The sequence below is a fragment of the Thunnus albacares genome, chromosome 5 (genome assembly GCF_914725855.1).
Source record: "Thunnus albacares chromosome 5, fThuAlb1.1, whole genome shotgun sequence".
NCBI lineage: Eukaryota > Metazoa > Chordata > Actinopteri > Scombriformes > Scombridae > Thunnus > Thunnus albacares.
In genome coordinates, this window is record NC_058110.1 from 10,397,033 (window position 1) to 10,412,115 (window position 15,083).

A 15,083-nucleotide genomic window follows, 5' to 3' on the forward strand; every position below is an offset into this window, starting at 1 on the left:
TCTTATCAGTCACTAATGTAAATAAGTAAGTAAGTAATTTTTATTTATAAAACACCTTTCAAAACCAGAGTTACAAGGTGCTGTATTATGCAAACAATTGAGAGAAAATAAAATAAAATAAAATAAAAAGTTTTAAAACATGAAATATCAATATAAAAGGGCAGACACAGAAGGCAGATACAACAATAAAAACAATGAAAGCAACACAGTGAGCAAATACATATTATGACACAAAGTGCTTATGAAACAGGTGAGTTTTGAACAGCTTCTTAAAACTATCGACAGACTCTGCGTTTTTTATATCTAGGGGAAGAGGGTTCCAGAGGGTTGGGGCAACAACCGCAAAAGCATGGTCACCCTTGGTCTTAAGCCTAGATTTCAGGACAGCCAGAAGGCATTGGTCAGTAGACCTCAGTGATGTCACTGTGGCCAGGGGACACAATAATTCAGAAATATAAAGTGGGGCCACCCGTGTAGTGCTTTATAGGTAATTAAAAGAATTTTAAAATCAATTCTACATTCTATTGATAACCAATGTAGGTTGGCCAACACTGGTGTGATGTGTGATCTACGTTGTGTATTAGCTAACTGTCTCGTGGCCTCATTTTGGACCAACTGGAGCCAATACACAGAAGAGCGACTCAGGGTAGTGAACAGTGAATTACAATAATCAAGACGGGAGGAGACAAAAACATGAATTATTTTTTCCAGATCTAGAAAGGATAGTATAGCTTTGATTTCTGCAATGTTTCTTAGATGAAAGAAACAGGATTGGACCACTCAAAGTTCATGTGTTGGTCAAAGAAGACAAGTTTTTTGAAGCTTGCTAATGTGTTACTTTCAGTAAAAGTTCAACCTTGTCGTCAGTCCAAGCAAATAAATCTCTGATCTTACTTTTTGCCATTGCTGTTCTTTGTCTGTAGTATTTTCTGCAAGTAAGCAACCAACCACAACGTTGACAATCCGCTTCCTGTTTACACCGGCACGCACATGCCCAGTGTACATGAGTAGTCATGTGATATGTGTTTTCAGGCATGTTAGTATGGACCGAGATTATTTCTGTAATGGTGCTAAAATGCTCGTGTGGATGGAGATTTTTTTCGTTTTAAAACAAAAACATATTAGTGTGGACGTAGTCATAGTTACATGGTGTGTCTCTAAAGGAGGTGAGGCTCTGACATGATCTGTTATGAGAACATGTAATGTGTCAAAAAGAGGGCTCAATAGTGCGAAAATGCCCTTCACTTCACTTTATGTGTGTCTTCATTGACTTGACAGGCTTAGCTGAGGAAAATGCCCCTGGCTTTAATGTCACCAATGGGCTATGATGTTGGGGTTCTAGGTGTGTATGCATGCTAGTGTGTACGTGGTTGTCACCTTATACTTCTTACAACAAGAGAAGGCAAATGAGTGTTGTACCCACTTGCAGATTGAACCACGCTGTAATGGCACAAGTTGTCCCCCAAGTGAGTCAATATAATCAATGGTCGCATCGCAGATGGAAAGAGGAGAGCCTGTTCCTTTTAATGGCTGGACCAATGAGCTGTGTTACAGACATGCTGCAATATAGATAAGACATGCAAAGCTGTTCCTCCACCCTAAACCACTACTGTTTCTTTTTCTCTTTTCTATTCTTCTCAGCATCTCTCATCCTCTTCCCACATTTAGATCATCATTCTAAAATAGATTTTAAATTGAGTGATGTATCCTATGAAACATGTATGTGACAACTGTACCGCTTGTGCTGCAATATACTGAGCATCAGTGGGATACACGTGAAGGCTGTGTGTGTGTGTGTGTGTGTGTGTAACAACATTATGGCAGCAGTCACTGCCTACCACAAAATGATGAGCAAGGCTTTCAAGGGACATTTCATGACGACTGAAGCACCAAGTGGTTTTGTTGAACAGACAGAAAATAGCTGTTGTCATTTTGGTCTCAAGAAGGCAATCTGCTGTCAGAGAAGACACAGTTGAGGGTTCTCTTACACGGTCCGCTCAGCACTTAAAGAACTCTTGATTCCTTTTATCCATTAAAAAACACACTTAAATCAATATTAAACAAAACACTCATGGTGACGGTAGGCTATAAAACACTCTTGTATCCCCAGGACAAGAACAGCAGCACAATATTCACCCATAACTGTGGTATGCTTCAGTGCATTCATGTGCATTTATAGCCCTCTCAATGATTATCTGCCATTGATTGCGTGGTAGATTGTGTGGTGTGCGGGTTCTTTCTCTTGGTTTGGTTTACATAATTACATTATGTAGGACATGGGCAGCCAGAAGCGCTTTTTCTCTTTGGAACACTTCAGAGAGTGAATGGAGCAGATCTATTTCAGGAAGTGGGTTAGTGGTGAGGGGAAGAGGCTTGATTCAGAGAATAAACACATATTTTACACATTAGGATATTTGTTATTGCACCATGCAGCCCCTGGTGTTCCTGAGTCTGTAGATGGTGAGATTAGCCATATCAGGCATATCTCGGCTTGAATGAGAGTACGCTGTATGTTTACTGCTGTAATTGCTGTACATTGTATTCTGACTCATATGGTGGACGGCTTAACGGCCACCTTGTTTTCACTTATAGTTGCTCCATCTTTTGGATTTGATTTAACAATAACAGGATTAAGAAATATAGGGTAGGCTCATTTAAAAAATGAGGAAATTTAAAGAAAAAAAGCTTGTTTTCTTTTGTGTGAGTAAGACGAGAAGATCGATATCAATCTCATGTCTGTGCATTAAGTGTTGGAGCTGGAGCCAGGACACGATTAGCGTAACTTAGAATAAAACCTGCTAAGCTGACTCTGTTCAGTGTCCAGTGTGAAAAAAATGCACCATCCAGCACCTCTAAAGCTCACTAATTAACATTTTGGATTTCATTTGTTTAAACCCAACATAAACAAAAATGTGTTGGACCGCTTTCTTAGTGAACAACTGTTTAGCACTGTAACTGTACACAGCATCCAGAAGCCCCCCCCCCCCCCCTTTTCTCTTGATAACTTCGTTAAACAAACAGGAAGAAATTGTTCAGAACACTTTTTTTAAAATTTTGGACAGAGCCAGGCTAACTGTTTCCCCCTGTTTTCCAGCATTTATGCTAAGCTAGGCTAACCACATCCAGACTCCAGCTCTGTAGTTAATGCACAGATATGAGAGTGTTATCGTCTCATCTCACTCTTGGAAAGAAAAGTAAACGAAAGTATTTCACTACACTCAATGCAACTATATTCAAGTCAAGAAAACTTGCAGCTTAGTTTAATCAAGACTAGTAACCATCAAAGTGAACTAAAATTAGGTTGAGATTGAAGTCCCTGTGATGTAAAACCCAAATAATCTGTCCACATTAATTCAGTCATTGCATTCTTAATGTGCCGCTGAAGTATTATTGGACTTGTCCTTGAAACCCACTTACTGTGAATTGATAAAGCGTATTCTTTTTTACTCCCCACTCAAAGAGCCTCCCGTGCAGTTGTACTGTGGGCTAAGACCTGATTTCCATTTCCATCGCATGATAACAGCCTCGCCTCACTCTTACCGAGCGACAGACTGGGATAAAAGCAAAATCAAAGCCAGTCAAAAACAATTTGACAAGCTAATGGATTTGAGGGATTCATGCTCTATGCTCAGATTTCTTTAACGTGACATCACGACAGGTGTACACAAATCCACAATTAACCATTTGGGCGGTGGTGTAGTGCTCTGCACTGATTAATACAAATTCAAATGTGTTACTTAAATTATAATTGATAGACTCACTTTGATGTACTGAGTTGCAGGTACATACTAAAAAAAATCCTTTGAAGGCAGATTCTCCAACATTCCCCCAGCGTGCTTGCCAGGAGTGGAGAGCACAGAGGAAGGGAGTGGTAGCTACTGTACAGACTCAGTAATGTGGCTCACCTCCCATCTATCCCTGCTCTGGCTGTGGCTCTCCACAAAAACAACCAGGCCTCATATGTCACTGTCAATACTGGCCCACATGAATCCAATGTATGTACAGAAATGAGAGACTTTGTTCAAACAGATTATTTGGCATTGGATAACAAGAAAAGAGGCTCAGAGTGCAGGTGCATACCAGTGTGTCACTGCTCTTCTATACGGGGAATAAATCTGCACAGCACAATATATCCAGAGGAATACACAACCTGCATTAACAAGTAGCAGGAAAACATCATCTAAGCTTTACTTACAAAGTGAATTGTTTCCTTATAGGACATGTTGCGACATGTGCCCCACAGCAAACTAAAAGATTGCTTAATCCAGAACAGAATCCTTTTTGCTGATCCTTTGTTTTTGAACAAATAATTGTATTCGCCAACCTAATGCCTCAGGGATAGAAGGAAGAGAGGAAGATGGAGAAGAGGGGGATACACATCAATATAATTGGGACTATAAAAGGATATAGCATTAGCATTGCTGGTTTTGTCCTGGTCAGACATTCAGTCAGTGGCACACATGTAACCATAGAAAAAAGAGGTAAGCAAGGATTAACATTCATTAACTGAATCTTGTTTTAATCAGTAACCTCACTGAACCTCAGGTAATATCAAACTCCACTCAAAGTTCAATATCTACAGTGCAGTCTGTAAGTATCAAGACAGTGATGCTGTATGTTTTTTATTGTTTTGGCTCAGCACATTGGATTTGAAATGGAACAGCTCTCACCCCTCAGCTTAAAGGATGTAAGGGAGTTTGCATCTGTGAGTGAAAAGTGCAGGAAAGTCAGTACTTTAATCTCATAGCCACTGTTTCATGTCAAATCTAATGTGCTGGAGTAGACAAAACTGTTCTAATAGATAAGGACTGCACTCCAGGTGGGAATAAAGGTGTTCAAACAGTCTGGATATATGGAAAACCTTGACATTTTATAGCATTAAAATATGCTTTGTCACATCCGTTGTATTTTGCTAATGTTGCTGTATCTATTTTCAGAGCCTGGATCCTCTGAGGTTTGCATTTTTACCATTTTGTCTTGTTAGCAGTATGTATAGTTTGTTCCTCATAAATGGAAGTTATACAGACATATCTTTATTAACCTGGTACACTAGTTGTCATTTTGTCCATAATTTGTTAAAGTGACACACTGTAAGCTTGGTAAACATAAAATTTGTCAATTTGTTGTTTCGTGGTTCTTTGTTCAGCATTTCCTGGTGATTCGTCCATTCATTATCTTTACTGGCAAATTCCTGATTCCTGTAATGAACTTGGAAATTATTCACTTGGAAGTTGATAAGCATCGCCTGAAGGCTCCACAGTTTTTGTCTCTGTGAGGCATCGACATCTCATTTGGAGAGGAAGCATGGACTTGGTGTGGCTTTCCGATTCTCCGCAGGACCCACCTTCATGGGCCGTTGCCTTGGGGGGAATCCAGCTTCTGATCACAGTGCAGTAAATGTCTTGAATAACTTTTTGTTGCCTCTCCTTTGAGTTTTTTGGACATTAAGCATGCTGCAGATTTCTTGCTTGCTCTCATGTAGTCGCTACTAATTGGAATCCTGCACAGCTGCTCCTAATTGCATGCCCAGGTGCAACAGTTCCCTGCTGTTTAGTCTTCACTGTTTGCAGTCTGCTGTCAGACTGTAGGATGAAGAGAAACAGTTCCAAGCATTTTCCCATTGCTCTATTTTTCAGGAATTTCTCTGTAGATAGCAAACCTTTTAGACAGCAATCTGATAGAAAACTTTCATGGCTTGAGAGAACATGGTGACATTTGAGAAAGTACTCTATTGTTAATGCTGAGATCACAGCAGAAATATCAAACACGTGAAAAATAGTGGACAAGAGGGTTGGACTACGAAGCAAGTTCAACATACCCAGGCTTTGTTTGTGTGAGCTGGCTCGACAAACCCTAAACTCACAATCAGAGATAAGTGGTGTCACAACGGTGGTTGTGGTGGTTTCTTTGTTAACTCAGACTTTCTGCTTCAGGCTCTGTGAGTATTCCCATAAAAGGGGGCGTTTGGTGCGTCATATGACTCTCCCTCTGCACAAAATTGACAGATTGCGTGTCACCCTCTTCAGTCAGGAGGGAGAGGCCATTATAACGGAGAGCTATGAAGAATATAAATACGTTATCGCAGCAAAAAGCAACACTGTTGCTTCAAATAAGGCACGGGTGGAATGCTGCCGGAAAATTGCTGATTGTGTAATAAAATAAATAAAATATTTATTTATTTTACCACTCAATGTTCTCTCAATGCCTCCCACATTCAGAGCTCTTAAACTATAAACGTGATGCAGCAGATTTAAGTATTATATTCAAGAAGTGCATTTAGGGCTGACTCTGTCCCATAATGAAAGATAAGTGGAAATCACTTTAGTTTTTGGCCAGATCAAAGTGAAATTAATTTTATAGCTTGAATATTATCTGTGATAAATACCAATACACTAATCGATGTTCTAATCGGTGTTCTAATAGCTGCAGTAGCAGCAGTGTTAAATGGACTTGGCAGCAAGTCAGGTAGCTAGTGAAAGGGCGACGCTTTTTATAGCTGATTTAAGCCAAAACTCAGAACATAACCTGCTCCTGACCAGGTTAAATTTGCAGCATAAGTTACCATGGTGATCTATCCGGGTTAAAAGAGAACCACCTTCGCGACATTAAAAACCCACAACATACCTCACTAACCCACTAATCTCGCTTCATAGTACACCCCTAAGCTCTTTTGGTTTGTCTTCAAAGCTTTATGCCATTGTTGTTGTTTGTACGGTGGAGGCAACTTCACTGCCCCCACCATTCATATTTGCATTTTACAGATGTGCAGCATTAATTTTTGAGGACGTGCACAACAAATGCTCCAAACTGCACTGTCACCACCTGGCTCAACATTTCACAAAATAGGTTTATTTTACTGAACTAAAAGAGAAATGAAACTCGACAAACCTAAGACTACAAAACCAAAAGGCTAGAAGGCAGGGAGAGAGAGAGAGAGAGACTGGTTAACTGCCACAAGCTTATAGAGGATAATCAGATAGTCAGACCAGGTGAGCTGAAAGCCCCTGATGACCTGACCCCACCCTCCAGGCTGCTGCAGGGAAAGGCCAAGGAGTGCAGTCTTTGGCCAGCAGCCTGCTTCACACCATCATGTGCAGGAGCATGTGCAGTCAAAAGCAGCATTTTGAGCATCCTAACACTACATGATCATCAGACTCATGTGGCCACCATGGTGGGGAGTTGATTGACAGCATGTCAAAATGTAAGTCAGCCAAAAGAGGAAAAATAGCAAAAGTTGGCACACAAGTCTCAGTGCACGATCAAGCATCTTAAAGATTATGTTCTTTGTTTGCTATTTTAGCCTCTACATGTTAAATGTTAGTGTTGAGCTGTCGGAAATATGAGGTTGAGGGTAGGATTCTTGCTTCAGTATGTACTAACAAGCAGGTTTCGAGTAATTCCAGAGCCATTTGAAAGTGAGTCATCCACAACCATTTAAACCCCATACATATATATTATAGCCATTTAGTGTCATGGGACTGTAAAATTCGTGCTTATCGCCCCCTTTAAAATGAAAATACCAATTAAAGCTCTAATGTGAAACAAGCAGCACGACAGTATCAGAGTATGATGGACAGCAAATATTACCTCAGTAGTACGACGCTTTAGAGGCAATAAGGATTTTCAGAGCCGGGTCAGACAGAGGAGAAAGGTTTTTTTTTTTTCTTTTTTGTCAAGTGGGAGTACATCAAACTTTGATGAGAGATTTGTTTCCGATGCACTTCTCACAGCTCCCAGTTTCTCTCCGCTCCAGTGCACATGGTGGAGCTCCCTCAGTAGATGATCTAGTGTAACACTTAAAAGTCGGCCGACTGGTTTTATAACCACATTAATCATTGTGGCTCTCGTACACTCGGCTAGCACCCCCAGCCACTTGTGGATGGGAAGAGCTCAGCAGGGCTTTTCATGAATTAAGACCCAAGCAGGCCAGAGGCCAGTTGATAGTACATTGCACTTGCCTCGCATGATTTCCCTCTGTCACCTTGCTATAAAGTTTTGCCTTGCAGTTTGACATGAGATTGTCTTACCATCCCTCATGTTAAGCGCACAAAGGGTGTTTAAGTACCTTGTACTTGCTGTAATTTTGCTGGAGTTAGAACTAGATATCAAAAGAAAAGGTACACCGGTAAAGGTAATCTTTGTTTACTATCAGTCCATGTTTGTCTATAGAGGCCTTTCTTTATAGTTAATATCCTGCCACTGTGTTTATTGAGGATAGAATAGAGAGACGGAAGAATCTCAGGGGAAATATCAGTGTCTCCATAGGTATACTATCTGGAGACTTGTTGGCTTTTTGTGTGCAATGATGACATCAAACTAAGGGGTTACAGACAACACATCAAAAAAAGTGTTTTCTTTGTAAGCTGACACACATGCAGGGTCTTTATGCACGTCAACTTTCCAGAAAAGGAGCAGTTTTATCACATTCGCCCCCTAGAACAGATCATCTTGGCTATTGCACCCTGACTACTTCTTCTGTCTGTATGGCACGTCCAGCGTGTGCTATACGCATCAACTAACACTCATCAAATGATGCAATGCCATGTAATGTGACTGGACTGACTGGATTTAGATACCATTTGATGGTATAAATGACACATCTCAAGCATTTTCAAAAGTACACTCATTGGCCCAGAGGGGCACTGCGTCCTTTGTATGGGACATATAGTTGCTATGGTTATTGCTATAGTCTTTTTCTGCAATTCTCTCTCCCTATTCGCTCCTCCTTTGATCTGCCTCTCTGCTTTGCAGCCCTGTCACCCTGAAAATAACCAGAGACACCCAAATCCCTCCTTGCAACAACCGTGAGTGCTTCTGTTTGTTGCTCCCACAATGCATTAAGTGAGAAGTGAATCCCCCTGCCTGCCTCCAACAAGATTTCACCATAACCAAACAGCAGACAGAGGTACTTATTGTGCTCTGTGTGGAGTCAAAACCCCAACTGCCTGATTGGCACCTCATTTATTCAGTCTAATGGAAGGAGGTGGGCCCTTGGGTGAAGGGAGCCACGCAGATGCACAGAGTGACTGACAGGCCTGCTACATTGTTAGAGACAGTCCCCTGGCCTTCACTTTGTTGTACACCAGACGCCTGCTCAAACAAGGTGGAATTTAAAAGAATCAGAAGTAACAGCCTCTTAGTCTGGTGGAGTTGCTTTATATGAGGTGTCATGTTGCCCTTCTTTTGTATTCAGTACTAAGCTCTTTGAAAGTGGGCCAAAGAGTAGGTTAAATGAAGCAAATGTACTGGGAGTTGTTAAAGATGTGAGCTAAAATGTTTAATAAGTATGCAACATCCATCCTTGCATCAAATTGGGGAAGAAGAAAGTTCTAAGCTGTAATGCTTCAAGTATTACAAAAAGAATTGTTGCAGGGAGAAGAAATATTATCTATTTACTTTGGCTTTCTTCAGCATCACTGAAAGTACTGAACAACCCAATAATGTATTTCACTACCAACCTGTTGGTTTGATTTTTGTTACCTACAGCTGTGCTTTAATAAAACAAATCATTAAGGTTTTAATATAACTTCGGATTGCAACTAAAATTGCAATGACACTTTTATATCCCTTAACACCATCAGCACACTTAGAGGATCATTCTGTTTATTACAACTGGTGTCTTGTTTTAGTAGCAATAACATTGTACTCACCAGGTGAATTGCTGAGATCTGGAAACTCAGCAACATCACAAAAAGTCCGCCAGGGTGATCAGCACAAAAACAAACAAAAACAAAAAAAAACCCAGGTTAGCCAAACTCTAAAATTGTTACTTTCCGCTGAAACATCCACCGCAGTTTACAGACTGACTTCCTGGTTCAACTCTCATCTGCTGTTCTTACCACAGTTGTGTACACACAGTTTTCCTGTGCAAAGAGGGATTATTATTGACATTACAGGTGTGTTTCCTTCAGTTTTACCTAAAAATGGAAGTGGTTTAGATCTGGTTGAACTTGTCTGATCGCCTGACATTTTCAGGCCTCTTTCTCAGTGATGTCTCACCAATTTACTTGGTGAGTATGTTACCATAACCCAACATTATAAAAATAAAACCCAAGTTGTAATGAATTGGAAGAACAATGTCTGAAAGCAAGTTTTTTCTTCCTCCACATTTACCACCTTTAAAATATCGGATTGTTCTCATTTCTAGTGAATATTTTTTGATTTTGCCATTTGAGACGCTAGATAGTCTTTTACAGACAGTCTGTGGTTTATATTAATATTAGAGGTAATGCAGTTTCTACTGATCATGGGTTTCATTGATCCATTGGTTAACACTACTAGCAATGTTTTATATATCAGAGTAACCATGGGGGATGTACAGAAATTGACCACTTCTGTTAATTTTCGGCACATCATATCCCAGAATACTCCTGTCAGTCAAAAACTTGTCAAATAGTAATCAGGACTCTGATGTTTTTGCCAATGAAGTTTGAGTTTCTGTATGAATCTCAGAATCAGAAACAGGCTTATTAGCCATGTCTTTCCCTTTTCCAACATTGTGGGTATCACTGATAATGCTACTTATAATAACTGAATCCAGTTAACTGGGAAAGTAAAATGCAAACACTGAAGCAAAAAACTGATTGATATCAGTTGCTGAGCGGATATTTACCAACGACACCTCCTTTTCTGATCACCATTTCAAATGAAACTGATAAATATAACAAACACATTTATATAGACTAGTAAACCCCTCATCTCATTTGGGTTATCTTCAGTCTTTCCTGTGTTTGCTTTGTGTGTGTGGAAACTAAAAGGGAAAGTTAACACAATGCAATTGATTTCCTTTTTGAAAGAAAATCTTCACTTTGTTATCGCACAGGAAACTTTGACCTGCAGTCAAGAGAGAACAGACTGCCTTCTACAACAAAGTTGAACTGCATCCAATTAGAGAGGGAAAGTTGCCATGAAGAAGCCAACACAGCTATCTGCTGTAGAGCTAAATGACTACAACAAAACGCATCAACGCACACGTACACTGACATGGACATGGATGTGTATTTACACACACATATACACACAAAACGGTTTTCTGGTTGGAAGTGTGAAACACAAGCTCTTGTTACCTTGATCTTTGTCAGAGTTCATATTTGTGAGCAGGAATGCTATTAAGTTAAGCTTTTAGTGGAGCTGCTTCATCTTTTTGGACTACTTCTGCCTTTGAATGCAGAGGTGAAAATGCCTGTCGTTTACTGGAATTGAACATATGCTTCTGGGCAAATTGCACTTTGAATCCTGAAATTTGAAACTGAAATTGGTTTTGTATTTTTTTAAAAAAAACACATTGCCACATTTACACACTGCTATTCTAGCAAATCATCTTGAATGCTGCTCTTAATATGGGTGTTAACATGCTATCAAATGTAATTTATGAAGTTGTCACAGGAAACCACCGAACTCTGGAGTTTGTTTGTGGTGCTTTCTGTCACGATAGGCTGGATCTGTCATTTCACAAATGCTCTGCTTAAACAGGCCGCACTGTTGAGGAGTTAAAAAGCTTTTCTGATAGTTCATGCTTTATGTTAAAATTACCTCTCGCTTTCATCCCCCTGTGTAATTTCAATTCTGTGGCTTCCTTGCTTGCATGCTGCGCAAACACACACACACACATACACACACACACACAATTTATGTATTTATTCATTTCTGCTGCAGCTTGTTCAAAGCGATGTACACATCACCCTCTCGACGTGTGAAGCTTGGGTTTTTAATTATTCATTCAGCAATATCTAAAGCAGATATATTCCAGCACTTTTCTGCTGACAACCTGGGTTTAAAACTGAGTAAAATGGAGGACAATTTGAGAGAGCAAACAACTCCTATAGGGTAATAACATAATTTCAGCAGCCTGGTCTCTTCACCCATCATCATGATTTTGAGCTCATTTTGACATGATGGAACAATATCACTTTGCTATGAGATAAACTCCCTTTGACTAACAGAGTTTCACAAATACGGCAATCTTTTCATGAGTTTGTGGGTGATATGTTTGTTTTACACAAGACACTGCAAGATACGCCTCCACAGCCCTCTGTGCATTTGATAACCACTTTAATGGCTTAATGTGAACGTGTACATGTGAACGCGCTACAGTGTATCTGCATTTACGAACTGAGGTCAAAGTTTTCCCCAGGCTGAGTTACATATAGGCAACTGAGCGGTAACACTTTAATGCCTCTTTGGTCACTAATGGTCTAGAGCCTTTTAGTTCACAGCCATTACTTTGGTGCCTGCAGTTCTTCAGCATGGACTGATAATACAAGACGTTTTTAGCAACAGAGCTGCTTTTTTTTTCAGTGTGAGTGACACTTTTCGTGTACTATGTGAGTGACACAGGGAAACTTAAGGACAACTGCCTGAAGCTCACAAAGGGGCCCTGTGAAAAATGTCATTTTTATTTAAATTTATGCACCCCCAAAAATTCATGCACAAATTTGCACCCTGAGCGCCTCTTTTGTCAGCGTCAATGCAGCCCCCCCCATGGGGTCAGCCAACAGTGTCATACTCCATTTTACTACTTGTTAGGGTCAGTCCAGGGAAACAATGCTGTATTTCATGGAGCTTCTTGTAATAATTGCACGATTGGGCCAGAGAAAAGAACAAGACTAAACTACCTGCTTGTGGCCCCTACAAGTTGCCATTTTCATTACACCTCAAAATATGAACGTATTGGACAGAACAAACAATGTATTTTAATAGTGGAGCTAAAAATGTAATATTTGGCCTGAGAATCATGCTTGAAGAAAAAGTGTCTTTCTTTAAAGCGGCTTTATTTTTTTGGCCACTATAAGGTCAGAGGAACAAGTTCTTGTATCAACACTGACATATTATCCCCTTGTAAGTCCAATATTCACTCTCCTTTTAGTTTAGTTGATCTCCACTAACTCCTCAGAAAGACTTCTGGCTCTTTAGCTGCAAAATGCTCCACTTTGTTCACCAGCCTGTGGCTAACATTGTCAGCCATTTGTTACTGGGCAGGTAGCGAGCAGTTGGTTTATTAGTGCTTTTTCACTGAAAACAGCTGCCACCTTTCACATTACACATAGTCATTTGACCCATTGTTAAAGTATAAAGCTGGCGAGTTTCTATATTTTTCTTGTTGTCAACAAATCTCATGTGCTGAGCCAAGCCAACAATGCACTTCAGTCTCTGGAGAGTAGCTCTGTGTAAGGCAGACGTGTTTCCATTTACAGAGCTTTGCTAGCTTGTTGTGCTATGTATCACAACCTCTTCACTGAGACTGAAAATTTTATTGCTGTTAGTCTTTGGAGCCGTTTCTAATCTAATGACAGTAGCCCAGGGGCGTCCCTAGAGATTTATGGATAGGGGGGCTAAGCCTTTACCAGGGGGGGCTGGAGGAGGAAATTTTTCTTTTTTTTTAAAATGGCCCCAAAATGTCTGTTTGTCATGAATTTTTAGAGTAGCAATAGGTGTAAAATCAACACAATAGATCTGTCTCTTCATAGTTTGTAATAGGCACGGATCTAATATGACTTAAAAGCTTTCCATCCACTTACAACAGGCACAGATCAAGCAAAGGTATTGAAGTCAAGGAATGCTATCTCTTCTCTCCTAAGTATGTTATTAATACAGACAGATGTTTAATGTGTGAACCTCTAAAACTTAAAGTTTATGCCTTGTATGAGTAATAGGCCTACGTCATAAAATTCAGTCTTAATTTTAACTGAAAGCTTAAACAACTCCCACTCGCTTTCTTCTTGATCACTAACCTCCATTAGACCTGCTCCTTCAACCTTGTCAGTCTCATCCATCTTCCTCCTCTCCCTCTCCACGCCTGTTTTCAGTAACACGTTATTTTATTAAACTCAGATTTACAATAACTCAAAGCTTAATGAGTGATCAACCAGTTTAAATTTGTATTTGTCTGAAGTGGCAAAATCTTCTCACCTGACTGCCCTTCAGTGGAGTTGCCTCCTTTTTTGAAGAAATGTCATTTATCCATCTACGTGTTGAGGAATCGAGGGATATAAAATTGCTTTAAGATCAACACAATGTGACCTTTCCACTGACATTAACTGATTATTAACAATAATCTATGCCTACTGATATGATTGTTTCCAAATACTTAAGAGGCATATGAAAGCAAAATATGTAGAGAGCTGTCAATAACATTATTTATGTCTCTTTCACTCATTCACACTTTGACTGGCTGGCTTGTCAGCTGCTTAGTACAGTGGAAACAGCTTATAGTGATCACGTCCATCTGGGTCAAATTAATCACTATGAGCGGATGAGTATTATAACCATTTTTTTTCTTTTTCTTTATTTCTCATGCAGATAACCATCTAATTGACATTTGTATATTTATTACACAAATTAAAAAGTAATGAAATTTACTATTTACTGTAGCTGTTTCAAAATAGAGTACAGCTGTTTCAAACGCTTGTTTCGCTGCTGATGCCTTCCTGACTCATTTTAAAATGAGAGAGAGAAAGAAAGAAAGAGAGGAGAGAGAGAGAAGCAGTGGTCGAGTGAGATAGAGAGTGGATGAGGAGAGCGAGCAGTGGTAGTGTGAAAGCCGGTGAATGAGAGGAAGAAAAAGTTATTTTCTGATTGTTTCATGGCGGTTACAAATAAAAACACCCACACCCCGCACCTGTGCACCCCGATAATGGTGCAGCAGCCACTAATTACAATATCATATGTGTATCATGGGAGTAAGGTAAAAAATAAGAAATAAATAATAGAGTCACCGTAATTTGCAATTTGCATTCCTATACAAAGCAGTTGTATAGGAATGATTCTGTCCTGAACTTTTTGATCCATATAAGAGGTTGATCATTGTAACTGTGATTATAGAAGCGGTTTCCACTGTATAATGTTAGTGTTATATAGCCTATCCTCTCGTCTTTTCCTCACTTAAACCTAAAGTTAGCTAACGTTAAGCAAGTGACAAACGAGTAACAACATGATAGGTCGCTACATTGACCATCGTTTGCCACAAATCCATATTAGAGCTTGGTATCTTCACTCTGTAACTACTTACTATTTCACCCTGTATATTATGTTTATCCTGGTAAAGTTTTAGCCAACATCTTGTCACAACTTCAGTGTTTTCCGAC